The following is a 20626-nucleotide window of genomic DNA, read 5'->3' on the forward strand; positions in this document are numbered from 1 at the left end:
GAGCCCAAGTACTATACACACCAAGAGCTAACATACACTAAGAGTACCTAAAAGTCTCCCACAATCCCCTCAGTCATTCCCTTCTATATCACTCCTCCCCCTCCCAAGACATTCTAACTCCACCCACTCAGGTCAACATTCTAAGCACCACAGACTTACCAATTCAGACATACGTTAGGGAACTGACTTGTGGGGTGTAACGCCACACCAAGTCCTACTGGGTTCAATGATGCTTATTCTCAGGTAAGTATGCATGGAATTGCAGATTTTACTATACCAGCATCTGTCCATGTTAAGAATATTATTTACTTATAAAACACCATCACTGTGCTTTACAGAATGTTTCTTTGTTACATTTCTATATCACCCAATAGCCAAAACTCTTTGAGTTCACAGCAACTATTATCAGTAACAAAAGACAAGTTCTTACTCTGACAAGTCTTCAGTTAAAATTTCAATTGGATGCGGGATCAGGAAAGAGAACTCCATCACACTGGGGGAAACATGCTCCCTACTGTCACTTATCTGCCCATGTTTTCGTTCCTCAGTTACTTCCTCTTTCAAAAGAGGAAGTACACAACGAGCAGGAGACCCATTGAGTCCGCTGTTCTAATGGCGCTGCTTCTCCTGCACACAGCAGGAGAGAGCAGCGATTCTGTGTTTGAAAATACATTGGACTTAACCAGTTTTTTTTTTTTTTTTGTCGCACGAGGAAGGCCAGAAGGGGCGGAAGACACGTGGGAGGCAGACAACGTCTTGTGATGGCCCTGAGCAAACTTTGTGAGTGCCCAGTAATGAGCGTGCAATAAAACGCTCGTCAGATGGAGCTTAGAGATGCACGTGGGCATGTATTAGCAGAAGATGGTTTGGCTTTCAGGTGAAAGGTGAGCATTTTTCCCCAACTCGTGTTGTGGACGCCTATTGGTTAGTGTTTATGGAAAGTAGTACCTGCTCCTGATAGTTTTGGGGGATGTTGTTGAATTTGTTTTAAATTTGTTTTGAATTATTTGAGATATCTCATTTCACATTGTGCCATACTATGGGGTAGGGACAGTCTATGGGCAGAACTTCTAAACCAAAACTTGGGGTTGTAGAGAACTAGAGGATTGCTGGGTTTTATTAATGTTAAAATGCTGTTGTGTGTGTATTTACAGAAATGTAAAATGATATGTAGGTTATTATGGAGGAACAAGGGAGCAAATATATTGTTTTTTATGTCTTTTTTATTTTATTACATTTCTAATCCACCCAATAGCTAATGTTCTTTGTTTTGATTGGCTGTGATCAGTGGAAGCTGGTGTCTCCAATGTCAGCAGGGTGGTGAATCTGCTTTTGGTTTCAGACAGAACTCTAAAGGAGCTATCCAAAGTGCAGAAGCATTGGGATGGCTGCTTTGTAGTTCTGACTGAAACCCAAAATGGATTCACCGCTCCACTGACACTGGAGCCACCAGCCTCTACTGGCTGTGAGGATTGACAGAACTCCACTGTGACTGGACTTTTTTTCTGAGATGGGACTTGACAGCAGGGTTCTGTAGAGTGTGGAAAGGAGTGAGCTGTTAGGACAGTTGGAAGCTGGGGCTTGAGGAAAAAAGAAAAGAGTCAGTGTGGCTTGGATGAAGTCAATTCTCACACGATTAGAGCTAACAAACTTGCTTTGATATAAGTGTGCACTGATATATGTGTGCATACAAAGTAACCCCTCCTCAAGTGGCAGAAGTGAGCTGATAATACCGGCAATAAACCTCATGCTTCCACAAGATGAAGAGGCTAAAGCTTGGTGGCAGAAAACACACACCACATGTAGAACCCTTAGGTTCAGAGCTCCATCACACCAGCATCATAGCCTGCTGTCATGGTGTGCTGCATACAAAGGACTCAGATGACGCTGTCCACGTCCTGCCCTGATCTCGCCTCTTCCCCCCCCCCACCTCTTTGTGAGGTTTCCAAGTGTGAGGAAGGAACAGCTTTTCCAGTAATGCACTCAACCCTCTATGTGTATTTTTATCCCATTGTACTCAATCCGATGTTCTGAGGGCAGGCGGCATTGCTGATGAAAGGGAGGGAGCACGCCAGGGCGAGGTGTCCCTGCGAACAACCAATAGATTGTAAGGGGAGGTACAAATGAGATCTGTGGGGTGGAGGGAAACAGTGATTCCGAGAAGAGGTATGAAGATGAATGAAATGTAAGGCTTTCAAACGGTAAGTAAACGGAGGGGGCAAACGTTCAGGTGTGATGGAGCTTTCAGTCCCTGGCATCCCCAAGTACAAGGACTGCAAGTATCCGGGCTGAGATTCTGCCTGAGATGCTGTCAGTCACAGTAGAAAGTGCCATCTTAAATGGACAAATGGTCTGATTCAACCTAAAACATCTTCATACAATATACATTTTTCCAGTTTCTGAAAAGATAAGTCCTTATCCATATATGAGAATCTTATAAGAAGGAAGGAAGGAAGGAAGGAAGGAAGGAAGGAAGGAAGGAAGGAAGATGTGCAATCCAGGTCTTTCAAGAACATTTCTCCCTTGGGAGTGAAACTGACTAGATCGGAAGCAGTTTATAGACCAGTCAGTTTCACTACTCCATTGTTTTAACTAGGAGAAGTAGGAGGAGAGGCAGGGCAATCAATAGCTTTTAGTCCTGACAACTTTAGCAGAGGCATTAAACCTATGTACACCAGTTGTTGGGGAGCATGGGTGGGAGGGTGCTACTGTACTGATGTCCTGCTTGTGGGTTCATGATCAACAGATGGTTGGACACTGTGTGAATAGAATGCTGGACTAGATAGTTCCTTGGTCTGTTCTAGCATGGCTCTTCTTCTGTTCTTAATTAGCAGCACTTAGGGATTACAGTAGACATTAACAGGCTCTTAGCCCCATACTAAGTTTCCCTCTTTCCCCATTTTGTTTGTAAACTTATCAAAATATCCCTGCTTGATTGAGGTTAGCACCACAGTACTATTAAAGGAGGACACTCCTCTTACTGCTCTTCTGAAACCATGGTTTGTGAGCAGTCAGATCTGTTTCATGTGTCTAAAATATTAACGAAGGTGATGGGAAAATATAGAGACGAGTCCCTGGTGGTACACACAGTGTGAGCTCAAGCTTTGTTTCTATGAGATGATAGAAAGAAGAACAGTTCCCTAGGATGGAGTTTACATATTTATTGCTTCAGCTATTCAAAGTATACACCCTGCTCTGATTAAGATATTGAAGAAGATTATGGGGGATCAAGTAAGACACAGCAGGCCTGGGCGCAAAAATAATCTCCTTTCCACTGTGACCCAAATGTATAACCAGATTTTGTTCCTATTTTGAATCCTTGAAAGCATTTTACATTATATAGGGGAGGGGGAGTAATATTCTATGGCGTCACTTGGAGAATATCATTTGACTTGCAAAAAGCAAGAAGTTCTTCAAAAGCACACATTACATTTACTGTTACTACTACTGCCACAAGTGCCACGGTGTGTGGTTGGAATCCCAAATGCCAAATGATGTATTTGCACACACACTCACACAGCACAACCATATACCCGTTTCACAAAAGGCAAAACTGATGATGCTTAGAAACACACACACACACACACACACACACACAGCTCACCCATACCACATCAGCCACCTGCCCCTGAAACCCTACACATCAAACTGCCTGCCACTTTTATTTGTTAAGAATGCCTCTGGGGACCATGTGGGGCCCAGAGGTATTCTCGGAGATACAGATGGCACTGGGGACTTTTTTTTAATGAAAATTAAGGAAAGCAGGGATCCTGATGAGTGCCAAAGAGGTATCTGCAGGCAAAGTGGTGCCCATGGGCACCCATTCAAGACCCCAGCTCTAGAGCATCAGAATCAGGGTGTTTCTAATTAGGTTTTTATTATGCAATTGCTCTGGCTTATTAATGGAATTTTAGAGGGGTTCCAGCCAATAATTTGCAACCCTTCTGTGCTTCCCCATGACTTTTTCTATCTGCTTTGAGTGTCATCAGACCGGGGGGGGGGGGATTGCAATTCCCTATCGTTGCTTCTCCGGCTCCAATCCTGTCCCATATTACTCCCTCTTTCTTTCCGGAGAAGAAAGAGGAAGTAAATAAAGACCATGTGGCCTATTCAGGGGACGTGTTGTTGTTGTTGTTTTAAAAAAAGTTAGATTACAAGGGGTCCATTTTGTGACGGAAAAAAGGCAAGGAGTGGGAGGTGTGCGGGAGGCATATGTCGTTGTCTCTCTACTTAAGTGGGAACAATGTGAGGGAGCGCAAGAGTGGGGTTTTGGGGGCTTGAGGCACCATTGCACCCTTGTCAAGACAGCCCCAGGGTCTGAGAACCTTGGAGGAATGACATGGGGAATAATAATCAGTATTAGAATAATGGGGCACCATTTCCATGTGTTTTCCTTGTGTTTTCCTTTAGGGAGGTTGTGGGCTCTCCCACACTTGAGGCATTCAAGAGGCAGCTGGACAACCACCTGTCATGGATGCTTTAAGGTGGATTTCTGCATTGAGCAGGGGGTTGGACTCAATGGCCTTATAGACCCCTTCAAACTCTACTATTCTATGATTCTATGTGGGAGTCTTATCTGATGATAAAGGCAGTCAGAAAACAAAGAAGTTTTTAACCACTGGAAGCTTACTTGCTAAAGTAAAATTAAAAGTTGTGGTTTCATGTCAGAAATCCAGGGCTTAACTTGTGCAAAGGTGCAGTCCTGCCATCTCTTTGCAATGCCAAGGATAAAAAAAAACTAGAATATGTAAAGTACAAATAGATGGGAGAGTCCCTGAGCAAGGACAGAGTGCATTTATCTCACCACAAGGTAACTAGTCCCCAACATCAGGGATTAGGGAAAAGGCTTTCAGATCAGAGGATAATGTTACCAGACAGATTTGAGCCCGGGCATCTCTTCTTCCAGAAGTTAAGCACAGCAAAAATATAAAATCAGTGCTGGCTCACTCCCCACCCATATTTTTTTTAAAATGCTCAAGGCTTCTAAGAAAATAATACGAAGCAGCAATGGCTTTCAAATCTGTCTAGAAACTACCCAGAAGCCTTTCAAGCTGAGAACCAAGCTTTCAAAAATACATCTCAGAAAAATGTGTTATTGTACCCAGAGTGACATCTCCAGATTATTGTTATTCTATGGTGTCAATCTTCCTTATGCCTAACTTGATAAATGGCAGGTGCTTCAAGGTTTTCAGCTCAGCAGCAGCATACTAATGAATAATGGAGGCTCATGTTGCAACTCTCCATCCTTCCTAACCCTAAATTTCCTTGGCAGAAAAGAGTTTGGCAAGTAAACTCAAGCCAGAAGGCTTCATTCATGGGAGGGATTTGCCAGCTCTCATTTGCGCCATCTATTTTTATACGCAGATGTTTTTTATAATATGTTTTGTATTGTACTTTTGTAAACCTCCTAGAGAGCTTAGAATATTAGGTGGGATAGAAATGTATTTATTATTATTATTATTATTATTATTATTATTATTATTATTATTATTATTTTGGAAGGAACCAGTGGGTTGTTCTTCTGGTAATACTTTGTTTCCCATTCTTTGATCAGTGCTCTGCCCTCATAGCTGTCTGCAATTAAATGGCTTTTCCTTGAGGAAGGGGATTTTGATGGAAGTGAATAGCACTGCAGTGGTACTTTAGTCTCAAAGAAGATTTTGAAGCTGGACCTTTTTACAGGTTGGATACAGGGGGGTGGGGGTTAAGCAAATTTTCCAACTGCACAAATGCCCTATCAAACACCACCACCCTGCCCCCACCCCCGCCCAAGCTAAACACATTATTTCTCTTTCATGACTGGAAAGATTATCACCAACAGTAGTATCACCTTAAACTTAAAGACAGATTGACAGGGCCATAAAGATATTCAGGAAGGACAACACACCACGAGAAGTACACCACTGGTTATCACCTACAGCCCCCAATTGAAACCACTGTGACGGATCATCAGGGAACTCCAACCCATCATCAGCACAAACACTTCTCTCTCACAAGCCTTGGGAGGCAGACCAGTCCTGGCCTACAGACAACCTCCCAGCCTGAAGCGGATACTAACCAGCAACAGGACACAGGACAGAGACACAGACAGGGGGTCCAGACCATGCTGTGGGCCCGCAGGCTGCAAGAAATGGCTACTTACAAAGGTTTATGGGTAAATAGTTGCTTCTACTTCTAACATAGCAAACTGCCATTTTCTGTATTGCTTTGTAAGCATTCTTTCTGACTGTGAGAAAGATGGGTCAAAGCACAGTCAAATGTAAACAGTGAGCTCATGAGGCACCTGGTACCTTATCTGTAAGGCTTAACAAGCCTGGTATGGAATCTAAGAAGACTAACGAACTTACATTCCAAATTAGCTCGGTCAAGGAGCTATGCCATAAGACCCCAACAATCAGTTATACCAATGAGAAAAGCTTACCTGTGCCAAGAAGATGCACTTATTTATGCTAAGAAGTACCTGACTTATCAGTAGTGCCAATTAGTGCTATAGTGTCCTATGCTGAGAAAAGTGCCTTGTTATTAATCCCTATAATCAATCACTTGTTAAACTTGGCCACTGTGTCAAGTTCAGTATGCTATATAAGTTGCTCTTGTACCCAGGGATGGGGTCCAGACTGGTCGACGGTCTTGTGCAGAGGCCTTCAGAGTCTGGTCCACCTTTATTGGGTACGCCTGAATGCACTGTAAGTTACTCAATAAAGAACTCTCCTTGTAAACAAACCTTGAATCTGACTCATTGTCTCTTTGGTTACCTTTAAAAAACCTGAAAGCCCACGGCCGGGGCAATACACATACAATAGATCCAAATAGATGCCCCCACATCCATTCAGGCAACACTGTCACAGGACCCAACAACATCAGCCACACCATCAAGGGCGCTTTCACTTGCATCCTTATATAATTTGTGTTACATACCATCCCCAACTTTGTCTGTTGTTAAGATCTTAATAAACACATACACCTAACACATAACACGTGTCTTATTTTTTCACCACTTTTTTCAACTGCACATTATTAGATTTCCAACTACACAATTTGTGTCCAGCTGCACACTAAAAAGGACGCTGGTTGGATGCATGACATCAGGGGACAGTCAACAATTGGTAGTAGTAAAGAGGAGGAAGAATGAAGGGTCTGTACATACTCCCTCCACCCACCTTGAACAACATGCACATATGTGTAGACACAAACACTCTACAACATACATGCATATATGTGTAAACATGCATACATGCTATGCATTACACACATATATTGTTGGTGAAGGGGACAGTTTAAAATACAAAATAAAGTAAACCACATAGTTTAAGGGAGGGGGGAAACAGACCATAAAAACAGCAAGATTTTTAAATGCATGCTGGCTGGAGAATGCAGGGAGTTGAAGGACTATTTTCTGTCTAAACATGCATAGGATTGCACCCTAAAATACTTTAAAGGCCTAGGTAAATAAAAAGACACCAAAATGAGAGCAATGTTGGCACCAGTCAAGCCTCTTTGGAGATGGCACTCCATCCCTGGTGAATCTCTCCCATACTCTTGTGCATTTAACTTAATCGTGAGGAGAGCATAAGGTCACACCTCTGTTGCACTATGCAACACAGTACCTACCAGCATCACAGAACCACAAGATTGATCTGCCTGAATGGGACCAACTGAAATCATTCTACTTGTTGGGCAGAAGGATTTATAGACTTGCTTTGCTTTCTTCTTCATTTGAAGTTATTTTAAAACTTCTTTTCAATTGCAGTACCTATTTTTATATTTATTTATTAATGACAACATTATCAGTTGGTTAATAACTCTTCTGGCTACCAATGATACCTGGGCTTCCATAAATTTATTTATTTGTTTATTTGTTTATTACATTTTTATACCGCCCAATAGCCGAAGCTCTCTGGGCGGTTCACAAAAATTAAAACCATCATAAAACAACCAACAGGTTAAAAACACAAATACAAAATACAGTATAAAAAGCACAACCAGGATAAAACCACGCAGCAAAATTGATATAAAGTTAAAATACAGAGTTAAAACAGTAAAATTTAAATTTAAGTTAAAATTAAGTGTTAAAATATTGAGTGAATAAAAAGGTCTTCAGCTGGCGACGAAAGGAGTACAATGTAGGCGCCAGGCGGACCTCTCTGGGGAGCTCATTCCACAACCGGGGTGCCACAGCGGAGAAAGCCCTCCTCCTAGTAGCCACCTGCCTCACTTCCTTTGGCAGGGGCTCACGGAGAAGGCCCCCTGTAGATGATCTTAAGGTCCGGGTAGGTATATATGGGAGGAGGCGTTCCTTCAAATAACCTGGCCCCAAAGAGTGCGAAGTCCGGGGATATGTACATGCTTGGCTTTTGGGGGTGGGGGTTGCAATCTTATCCAGGACCAGTTGTAGACCACCATCCATATCAGCAGATTCCCTGACCCACAACATTTCTGTGTTTGTCTAGTTTATGTTTTACGTATATGTGAAAAGGCTGTGGCTTCCTGTCTAGGCGGTTATTTTCATCATGGATGGGGAATACTAAGATTGTATTTATGAGGCCTTAAATACCTGTCTAATGATAGGAGCAGCCCTAAGATACGGTCCATCTAGTCTAACATTCTATTTCCATGAGTAGCCAATTAAATGCCTCAAGAAGCTAGACATAAAAGTCACTATTACCCTCTTGTTGTTTGCCGCACTCAGAGAATGAGGGCTCCTCTAAACAAGCAATTTAGTGCATGCTTATGATTGGCCATTCATGGAAGTTTTTGATTCAATTTCATGATGTCGTCAACAACCAGTACGTCTCCTGCGGAATCCTCCAGAAATCCTGGGACAAAAAGAACCACTTTCAACATAGTAATGGCAAGGAAACAGCAAGTTCTTCTGCCACTAGATGGCACTGTCTTAATAAAAGTCAATGGAACTGAACAGAGGGGAAGTATTCAATTCAAAACCCTTGCCGCCTCTTGCCTCCTGTGTAATGCAGCCCATAACAATAACACCAAAGAACCAGGAAGCACAAAAGCCCTGGGTAAACCATGCATTTCCCTTAATGTAGAGACACTCTAAGTTAGCTACTAGTACAGGGATGGGGACCCTCCAGTCCTCAGGCCTGATAAGGCTCTATCCAGCCCAGGAGCTCCTTTCCTCAGCCAAAGATGAAAAACTTGATTGGAGATAAATGTTTTCCCTGCTTAACATTGAAAAAGCCTTGCCCTGCAGAGGCATGTCCTGCTTTCTTCTGAGTAAATATGCCACTCATGGTTACTTCTTAGTAGACATGGTTTCTGCTATAAATTGGTAACAATTGAATTGGGAGGGGTGAATTTTAAGCCTTGCCCACTTTTGCCCGTGGCCCCCGCCCACCAGTGGAATGCTCCCTGCAAGTTACTCCACAATAGAATTCAGCCTTAGGATTGATAAGGGTTTGTCAGCTCTGTATATAGGACAGTATGGTATAAATCAGGCAGCAAGAAAGAGCGGACCCGGCAGGAGGGATGGGGGGGGAAGAGCGGAGCCAGGGTGGGGAGATCACGGATGGGGGGGCGGAGGGGGCATCGGACATGGCAGGCGGGTGATCGGGGGGGCATGGCGAGTGGGCAGGGGGGGCATCAGACATGGCGGATGGGGGGGAAGAAGAACGGGGCCAGGGCATGGCGGACGGGGGACGGGCATGGAAGATGGGGGACGGGCATGGCAGACAGGGGACGGGCATGGCGAGCGGGGACGGGGCATGGCGAGCGGGGACGGGGCATGGCGGACGGGGGACGGGGCATGGCGGACGGGGGACGGGCATGGCAAGCGGGGACGGGGCATGGCGGACGGGGGACGGGGCATGGCGGACGGGGGACGGGCATGGCAAGCGGGGACGGGGCATGGCGAGCGGGGACGGGGCATGGCGAGCGGGGACATGACGGGCATGGCGAGCGGGGACATGACGGACATGGCGAGAGGGGACGGGGCATGGCAGACAGGGGGAAGAAGGACGGGGCCAGGGCATGGCGGACGGGGACGGGCATGGCGGACGGGGGACGGGCATGGCGGACGGGGGACGGGCATGGCGGACGGGGGACGGGCATGGCGGACGGGGACGGGCATGGCGGACGGGGATGGGACGGGCATGGTGAGCGGGGATGGGCGAGCAAGCAGGGGGCGGACATGGTGAGCGGGGGGAGGACGGGCGAGCGAGCGGCCCGGGGGGCATCAGACATTGTGGGGGGGAAATCAGGGGCAGGTGGAGCGGGGAACCCTTTATTTTTTTAAAAAAACAGACTTACTTTGCCGTTGGTGCGCTCCTGCGCACATGGCCCTTTAAGTCCCCCCAAAAAATGGAGGACGCAACGGGGCTTTCCCTTACCCCGTCGCGTGTTACGTGTAGAAAAGGGAGACAGCCTGCGCTAGCTGTAGCGCGGCGTCGCCCCTACTCCCCACCAGATTATCAGGTAGGTCTAGCAAGGCCCTGTGTAAAAGCAGCAAAGATGTAGATGGGAATTCACTTCATTGTCTCCTGATGCTTCTCTACCTCTCCATATTGTTGCATGCAGGTCTATATGGAACAGAGCCAGAATGTACACATGATATGTAAACTCACTGGCACATTGTTTTAACTGTTTTAACTGCATCTATTGCTTTTAAATTATATATCGTTTTAACTTGGATCATGGTTTAATTTGTTTTTAACTGTGTATATTTATTGTTTTATACTGTATGTTTTTATCTGTACGCTGCCCTGAGATCTTAGTGATATAGGGCGGGATATAAATATTTTAAATAAATAAATAAATAAATAATGGTCATCTTTGAACTGACTACACATATCCATTTCAAAGAACGTAAAGATATAAGCCTGTTGGATCACTAAGAACATCAAAGGAGACTTTGCTGGTTGTACCGTGACATGAAGATTGCCGTCTGATGGCAACATGGAAGCGGGCCTTTTCCGTGGTGGCACCCACTTTGTGGAATGCCCTCCTCATTGGTATGTGAGAGGCACCAACTGTAGCATGTTTTAGGTACCAGTTAAAGACATACTGCATCATGCAGGCCTTCCCTGACTAACTGCACCGCGTAGTTGATTGTTCACCCTCCAATTCTGGTGTTTTAATTGAGGGTGTTTACCTTTCAGTTTGAAAAGTTCATAACTGAGACAATTCGTATTTTCTATTTTAAAATGTTTTCATTGTGGGTTGTTTTATATTTTAAGATGTTATGTTGTCAAATCTTTTAAGAGGTCTTTTGAGCTATAGTCAAGTGGTCAATAAATTGATTAAATAAATAAGTGTGTGGCACCAGCACCAAGTAGCTTACAGTGAATCACAGCTCCATGCTGCAGACAGCCAATTCAGACATGACAGTTACATTACTGAATCTGGAATAGTGTGAAGAGGACTGTTGCATGCCTCAAGGGCCACCCTCCCCATCTACTTTGTAGGGACAGGATCTCATTAAATAACTAGTACTGAATAGAGGGGGTAAAAGGAATCTGGAGGAGCCCTATCCAGTGTCAAATAGTCTAGAGGACAGAAATCAAAGCAAGCTGGAAAACAAAGCTGGACTCAGAGCTTTGACAGTTGAGCAGATTGCACATATTTTGGCTGCCCATGTCTCTCAGCTGACTGGCTCGGGGCTTCGATAAAATTGCCAGAGATTTTAATTAGAATTCTCAGACAGACAAGGGAGTGTTCTAAAGCAATGGCCGGGGCATTCAAAACTGCTTCATGAGAAGGTTAAGTAGTTGGCCTCACATCCGCATTTCCCCCCAAATATTTCTTCCACTAACATTATGTACTTCTAAAAGACAAACTCGTCACATGAAGTATCATCCAAGAAACGACCTTGCCAACATAAACTTCAGTTTCCACCATCCCCCCTCTAACTCCCATTTAATTAGCCGTGGAAAATAATTTGCAATGGAAAATTGTATTTGCAATGTTCAATGTACATTAGTTAGCAAGTGTAACATTGTGAAGCAAACTAGCTGGGATAAAATAAAAGCTAAGAAAGGGGGTTCCTTTTTAAAATTATACTAATGAATTGTTTACACACCTTCCAATTAGAAGCCATCTTTGCAATGAAATACTCAAAGGAAAGTTATTGAATGTTTAATTTATTAAAATTTTATTAAAAATGCAATCCTATACATATTTAGACAGAAATAAGTCCTACAATTCCCAGCATGGCATGCTGGGAGTTGTAGGGTGTTTTTCTGTCTAAACATGCATAGGATTATGCCTTAGTTTAACCAAGAACAGTAATCTGAGATTAATCTCTCACATCATCTGCCAAATGATCTTTTTAACTGGAGGCGCCAGGGATTGCACCTGAAACCTTCTGCATGCAAAGCTTCCAGTCTACCTGAATTAGGGGCTCTCCAAATTACACTCATCAAAAGACAAGACTAGCTGCAGCTCCTTCTTGAGCACATCAATACCTGTTTGTTTTGCCCCACAGCATGGAAAAAACGTTCTAGAGCAGAAAATGTTTTAAAAAACAACAAACAAAAACCTATCACACTCCCGATTGGATTGTCCACCACAACAGCTGCTATAAAAATGTTTTAAAAACAGCAGGGGCCTTTGGCTGCATGTAGACAGCCCCCAGGAGATTTAAATATAGGTCTCCTCCCACTGACACGCCTAGCTGCCTACACCCTCAGTGGGTTTGTCTCGGTGTAATATGACAAATAAAAAGGAGAAATAATCATATCACATCATGATCCTGTTCAGACACATTAAGCCATGGTGGTTAAGCATTTTAAACTAAACATTATGGCTTAGCATGTCATGTGAAACAGTCCTAACCATGGTGACTACATAACCATGGTTTAAACATAACCATCTGTTGCAAAAGGGTTAGTGGCCTCGCCATGGCTTAGTCCCATCATGGACAAACCCTGGGAGTTTGAAAGAGGCAATCCAAGCAGCTGTGCCAAAAAGATTGAGGGTGAGAAACCCACACTGTGGTGGTATCCCCAATTCTGGGTTGGACTGCAAAAGAGACGCAGGGGCAAGATCATGTACTCTGGTAATGTTCCCCAACAACATGGCAGGGCCAGGGTGGAGGGAGCACAGGTATCACCATCGCCCCTCTATATGTGAATCACCCAGAGAGCTTCAGCTGTTGGGCGATATATAAATGCAAGAAATAAATAAATAAATAAATAACACGGAAGGAGGGAAAGAAGAAACTGCTGAAGCACGTGAGCACATTAACTAAATAGAATTTTAAAGGTGGTCGTGTTAAACCCGAGCATTAAATCCAAAGTAAATAATGCAAGCGTGAACTCCAACTGATTAGCCGAAACTAACAAAGAGAGGTTGACACCAGTGACAGTAACTGACACCATCTGTTTTCAGTTCATTAACTAGTGGCTGGGAAAGGTTGTTTGACAAAATGTGCTATAAGAAGTGGCATTACAAGGGAGAAGGATATAACCCAGCCAATAGTAAGTTCAGCATTGAATTTATAAATGTTGCTGCCTGAAAAGTCTCTCAAAGCGTGACAGGATTACACGGATTTGAAAGGATCTGAGAAAGAAATGAAGTAATTAGCAAATGGCTACGCAGTGTGTGTGAGAGGGGGCAGGGGGAGAGGGAGAGAGCTGTGCTCTTGGGCTTCTTTCAGTGTAAACTAGTGCCTGGTGCAAGTCTCTGCCTCATATTTTACACTCAATCCAATTTAAAGTGTAAGAATTGTGCAGCATCTCTGGGACAAAAGATCTGGCAATTAAAAAAACCCATCTCTGTTATGTGAAACAGATATTTTGAAATCTTCAGGATTAACTCTCTAATTGCTTTTTGCTGTTAACAGGATTTAACAAGAACTTTTAATTGGTGGTTGTTTAGAGTTAATCTCCCTTCCTGAGTAAAAAAAAAGACTGCAAAAGCTTCCTATTTTGAAAGAGGTCCCCCATCCCCCACCTTCAGCTCTTTTTTCTGCACGCTGGGATATTGCTGTACTGTCCTGAATTAACATGAAGACGTTTTTCTGAAACAATAGCTCACAAATATCTTACAAAGGCATGATACTAAATATGAAATTTTGTGCAGGTTTTTAAAAATGAACTAACCACCTCCAGAATCAGAGGCAGCTTTCCTAGGAATACCAGTCACTTCTGATGAACAGTGAGAAAAGGGGCTGTTGCCCTTGTGGTCTTCCTACAGGGAAAGAACGTTGGACTAGATGGCCTTTTGGTCTGATCCAGCAGGGGCCTTCTTATGTTAAGGTCCTCTCCTGCATCCCAGCATATGAACTCATCCTCAGTTAAGGGCAACCCTAAAACATTTATAAATCAGGATCTGCCTTGACATGTTTAGAGATAGTTCCTTTATTTCACAATCATGTACACAAAATGGGTCTCAAGCTGTTGGGGACAACCTGAGCTATTTCAGCATTTTATTGGATCCATTTTGGAATTTGAGTGTTTGACCTGAGCTCCAAAATTGATCCAACAAATTTGGCCTGTTCAGAAAACATGCACACAGAGTCATTAACTTGCACACACACACATCAGATGCCTAGATCTCAACCCAGACTGGCACTTATAGACCTTAGGGTGACTAGGTGTTCTCTCTTACAGAGGACAGCCCTCTGCTTGTAAGGTTGCCAGAGGACTGTCCTCTATTTGAATGGCTGTCCCATCCAAGTCAGGTTTAAAGATAATGAATCATTAGAACTATTGCCATAGGCCATGTGTGGCACATTTCATTATGGTGTGCACCCAGGGATTTGTATTCTTTTTAAAAAAGGTAAACATACTTAATAATACTTAATAATAAAGAACGTTATTTTTATACATCAAACAAACTAAAGAAACTAAAACTTAACTAGACTTTTTTTAAAAAAATTAACAACTAAACTTTACTTTAAAAATACAAACTTAAAAAATGAGACACAAAATACCATTTATTTGTTGCAGTAGTGATAACCAGGGCCGGATCTACACTACTGCTTTAAAGCGCTTTATAACAGTTTTATAGCGCTTTAAAGCAGTTAAAGCGCTTTATAACTGTTATAAAGCGCTTTAAAGCAGTAGTGTAGATCCTGCCCAGGTGTATACAAAGATACAGTCAATTTTCATGATCTTTATCTTCAATCAGATAATGAGCTATCCTAAACTGCACTACACATTAGTGCAAATTTAACTCAAGTTTAGCACTACACCTTAGTATCTCTTATCTGCTCAGTATGGTTTAGTTTGGTCAGCTGCTAATACAGAGCATTTTCATGTAATTGTAAATAGGTATGGTCCCAAGACAGGAATCATGCTATACTGATAACATAAAAGAATTCATTAATAGAAATCACAATTAGATAAAATCTTTGAGAAACGTCATGTTTATTATCTAAAATATGGGTGTTTTGTATATTTTAGTATATTGATATGGTATTTGTATTATATTTCAATTGTAGCTCCTGACGAAGGATCCGACAATCCAAAACATTGAGCCTTCTTGAACTTTTACATAAAAACATTATCTTTTGACAAATACCAGCCTACACTTATCATCCTGTATAGCACCAGAGCCAGCCTCTCTTTCTAACCCAAATTGACCAAAACAGATTAAGGTTTCTTCATTTTCCTGTCCTATAGAATGAGACCCTCACGAGGTGCAGGTGGCAGCATTGCTATGGAAGACATGTTTCCAAGCGAGCTTGCTGATGCTGGTCTTGGGTTACTGGAGCAGAAAGGGGGAGAGAGAAAGAGAGAGAAGGGAAATCTTTTACCAGCTCCTCTTGCCGCAGTGCCATCCTACTCCCTGATAGGGCCCAGGGCTTGGTCCCCTCCTTGCCACTGTGGGCTGTGCTCACCACCACAATGACGGAGCCCACAGGAAGTGTCCCGAATGTGGCATGTCTCCCAGTGCTACTACTTGTCTCTGTCCCTGTGTACTAGGAGGAAGGAGCCCGGGCTGAGCAGGAAGCTTCTATGTGCTGCCTGCCCAGCCAGGGAGCATTGACAGCAGCCTCACAAGACATTAGGGTGTGCCTGGGCACACCCCCTTGCACACCTATGACTGTTGCCCATCAAGAGTTAGCACTTCAACAACAGATTGAACAGACAGGCACACAGTCTTCCACACTATGGCAAGATGTACTGTATTTCTGTTTAAATTATAATTCTTTCTAAATTTGCATCTATACATATAAAGTATCATATGCAAATGTTATACAAATCATTGTCCTCTTTTGTCCCCCATCTTTTTGGGGGGCTGATGCATTTCCTCTTTTTTGTGATTTGCAAGTGGTCACCCTAGCATCAAGGGTAGGCATAGTTGGGCTGGTGTCAATGGCCCACATCCAAACAGGCTCCCACTGACAAGAACCCTCTGGACTTGCTCCTCTTACTCAACATTGCAACCTGCTTGTTCACCTGCCTCTCACTCTGGCTCAGACATCAGTGGTGGTGAGGAGGAGGCAGGGTGCCCACTTGCTCACTGGCTCTCTGCCTGTCAAGCAAGCAAGTTGCAGCAATGATGAGAAAGCTGGTGAAAAATAGCAATGAAAGGTAGACTCACTGAGGGGGGGGGGCATTTATGGTGTCTTGCCCAAGGGCCCTCAAAAACCTGGAGCTGGCACTGACTGACAACATTAATGGCAACCAGTACATCTATTTATCACAGATTATAAATAATGACTGGATAATCTTATTAGGTCATTCCCCTGATTTACTGTTCAGGAAGGTATACATTGCTGTCATGGAAACCAGGTATCCTAGCAAAGTAATTACTTAACTCGAAGCACAATAGGGATATATTTTTAAACCAAATCAGAAAGCTGGCTGACACAAAGCCCAGTGTAATATGCAAACAGCAGCTTCCAGTTTCACACTCAGGAATCATGTGGCACTGATGTGAGTTCCAAGGACCACTTCCCATTTAAACAGCAGGGTGTTTCCTGTCTCACTATTCAAAATCCTTTAAAATATACTAGTGATTTATACCTACAGAGATGTCAACAAGGGGGTAAGAAATTTATTACACAATAAGCCTAGAACAGAAATTTATTTTAAAATAAATAAAAATAAAAGCAGCATTTATTTATAGAAGCGTGGTCAACCTCTGGATGATTTTTCAGTAGATTGCCATGGATTTCTCTTCGCTGCCCGCTACCCAGTTGTCTAACCATAGCAGCAACAAAATGACACACTCCTCTCACAAATTATACTGTTGAAATAAAGTTTGAGGTGTCCAAAAGTGGATGTTTGTGTGGAAGGCCTCTAAGCCTCATTCTGGTACTCAAAACAAATTCCCAGACTCAGAATTTTTTAATTCTAACTTGCACCAAGCTCCAGTTGGTGAGTCTCAGGATGTCAGGGGAAAACAGAAATCAGCCTTCCCCACCCTGCTGCCTTATAGATATTTTGGATAACAAGTCCCAGCATTCCTGACCTGGCTGGCACTGAAGTCCAAAATATCTGGGGGATACCAAGTTGGGAAAGACTGCTAGAGATATTCTTTGAATGTATTCTATTTGAATTCATTCAAATTTTGAATTCATTCTATTTGAATGTATTCAAATAGAGTATTCTATTTTTATTTCAAATAATTTGGGGGGCACCTTTAAGGGTGGAATATTCTATGCATATTATGCATTTATTGATATCAGTATTTGACATCGAATTATATTTGATTTCAACATTTGAGATCATTTTTGATAGTTGACATACATTGAAATTGAGCTAGTTCCCATAAACCGTGGGTTATTTTCCTCATGGGACGTGTACTGTACTGCAGCTGCAGTAATCCATAGCTTGTTTTCAGGTTGTGGGTGGTTTGTCAACCACCCTAACAATCCACTCTGGACAGGTTTGCACATAACAAGCCATTGCAGCTTGCACAATAACACACATACAAAAAGTAGAAAAAATACCTTTTCGTTCACTTTCAGAAATAATAATACCCCATTTTCTGCACTCTAAAATAAACTGGGAAAGGGCTCTTAAAAAACAGAAGCAAAACCGGAGTGTCACAACGTCATCTGAAGAACCCGTAAACAACCATGAATGCACAATAAATGCCTCATACAGAAAAGATCCTAGGACTCTACCAATGTTCTCCTGAAGCTGTGCAACGTAAATGATTGGTAATAGTGGGCAAACTCTTCCAAATGTGTTATACTTGAGAAAACCCTGACAAGCCGGCTTCCTGGAAGAAGGTTTAACAGCCAAAAGTATTTAATATAACTGGCTACAAGTATTTAATTTAACTGGGAGACAAGGAGGTGCAGGTGCTCCTCCTTGCATGCAACCCCCACACTTGCTCCTTCACATGGGGATAATGCGAAGGAGCGCAAATACAGGGGTTTGGGGACTCACGGGACCAATGCGCCATTGTCAAGATGTGCCCATAGTTGCAGTGAACCCACAGATAACATCTCTCCCCTGCATGCTCATATAAGTCCTAACTTAATTTATGAAGAAGAGGACACTACAGATCAATCTTGCCATTGGTGAGACTTTGTTTTATTTATTTACTTTGAAATATTTTATACTGCTCCTCAGCCAGGCTCCCAAACCAGCTTATCTGTAATCAGTTAAACAAGATAGTTCCTGCCTGCAGGCTTGCATGGCACACTCAGAAAAAGGAATGGGGAAGGAAGAGTGGAAGGGATTATATTAGAACATCATCAGACGGGGGGAAATCACAGTTCCCTACCGTCATTTCTCCGCCCCCACTTCCGTCACACAATACTTCCTCTTACTCAACTGAGAAGAAAGGGGAAGTAAACAATAACCACGTGACCCATTCAGTTGGCTTTTTTATCACGCTGCTTCTCCTGCACACAGCAGGAGATTGCAGCAAGTTCTATTTCTAAAAATGAATTGGATTTACTGAAGTTTTTTTTTTTTCATGGGAAGAGGGCCAGAAAAAGCAGGAGACATATGGGAGGAGGATGGCATCATAAATAGGACCCATGAAAATCCGTGACTGCCCAGTAACAAGCTTGCTATAAAATGCTCCTCTGATGACCCCCTAAAAAGAGAGCCCGTGGTAAGGAAACGTGATTCCCCTCCCCATTCTAATGATGCTCGGAGAGTGTTTAGTGGGGGGAGGGTGGACAAGGAATGGAGCATGGGTGGCTAGAACCCTGAACATTAGCACTCCACACTGAAAATATTGAGTTTCATATTCCATTTGCAAGATTTTAGTTCAGAATTTACAATGTTTGACCAAAGATAGGAAACTCAGAATAACTGGCTCTAAAACATGAAAGCAGATTCATGATGTTTCATTGGTTTAAAGAACTTGAATACATTAGCCTGAAGGAGATAAATTATTTTTATTGTTTTCTAACTGTAATCTTACAAGTTTGCTCTCAAGAAGTGGCTGTTCCCTGAAACTTCCTGGCCAAGGCTACCTGTTCCATTTCCCCCTCCCACCTGCAACCTCACCACTTAGTTGGACTATTCATGATAGGCACATGGGTGTCATAAGCACAAGGATATTTCGAAAGCATCATCATCATGCAGTTTCAGACATGGGGAATAATTTCCCATAAGATAGAACATAATTATTCTGTCTTCTCGCTAAGTTTCCCCTCACACCCAAACTCATTTCAGTCATACTTGGATGATCTGACAAATCATACTTGGATGATCTGACTTGTCTACTTTAGGGAATGTAGTAGATAGTGGTACCTACAGTAGCAGAATACTTCCCTAGACTGTTCTTGGAGCTGCTTTGAAATGAAGAACAACAGAAGGGAGGGAGATGGTGTGGCATTGTGATCAAATAGGCCAGATCTACACCTTGTATCAAAAAATTACGATCCCATAATGGTAATGCTGTATGCCTCTTGTGCATTTATACCTCATGAGTGTGCAAGTTAAAGTTTTAAAAAAGTCTCAAAATTGAATACTAACCTATTAAACCATTGCACAATAGCCACTTGTACACCTGCATAACTCTGCAATACATATTACATTTTCCCACCATTCAGAAGAACTCTAGAACATACGTGCTAAATCATACTAAAGGCCTATCTAGTCCAGCATTCTGATCCTATTCTTAACTTTTATTTATTTATTCAAGTTGTGAGTCACCCTATAACCTAAGCACTCTCAGGGTGGCATACATAATTAAAGCAAATTATTAAAAGAATTGCTTTAATAGCAACAGCAATAATTCAGAACAATGTATTAACTTTGCCACTGTACCCATATAGCCAAAATTCATAGAAGTTACTGGTGTAAATATAAATATGTAGTTTCTAGGAGTCATCATAATCATGTGTCTCAAGGGGGGAAACGTTACTTTCTAAATTTTCTCAAATTTAGATCAAATAAATACCTATGAGAGAAAAGCAGGTAATTTCTTACATGAGTGGATACATGCACTGATCAAAGAAAATTTCATTTGAAACAAGCATATCCAACAATCAAACAGTGTATGTTGCATTAGGTCAAACTATACATTTGAGTAGCTTTTTCAAAAATTCTAACCACCAGTTTTAAAACATCTGTCATCAGTTTACTAAAGGATATAAGAATATTCCTAAAGGGAAAAAAAAGATGTTTTACCTTTTCCAGTCGATTTCTTATGGTCTTCTTTAATCCCCCAAAATAAAACGGAGTGCATGAGATCACAATCAGATTACAATCAAGTTTCCCCAGTTACGAGAGCAATAAGCTGTTAA

At 42.6% G+C, this 20626-nt stretch overlaps 1 protein-coding gene across 1 annotated transcript in view; it reads right to left on the minus strand.

Annotated features, from left to right (window-relative positions):
* The window catches only part of OCA2 (OCA2 melanosomal transmembrane protein), a 175383-nt gene extending 154853 nt beyond the window's left edge, over positions 1 to 20530 (minus strand). Inside the window, exon 1 of the mRNA XM_063127501.1 lies at positions 20511 to 20530. The gene's annotated coding sequence lies outside the window, so the exon portion shown is untranslated. The remainder of the gene's footprint in view (positions 1 to 20510) is intronic.
* Between the last annotated feature and the right edge of the window lie 96 nt (positions 20531 to 20626).

The sequence above is a fragment of the Elgaria multicarinata genome, chromosome 5 (assembly GCF_023053635.1).
Source record: "Elgaria multicarinata webbii isolate HBS135686 ecotype San Diego chromosome 5, rElgMul1.1.pri, whole genome shotgun sequence".
NCBI lineage: Eukaryota > Metazoa > Chordata > Lepidosauria > Squamata > Anguidae > Elgaria > Elgaria multicarinata.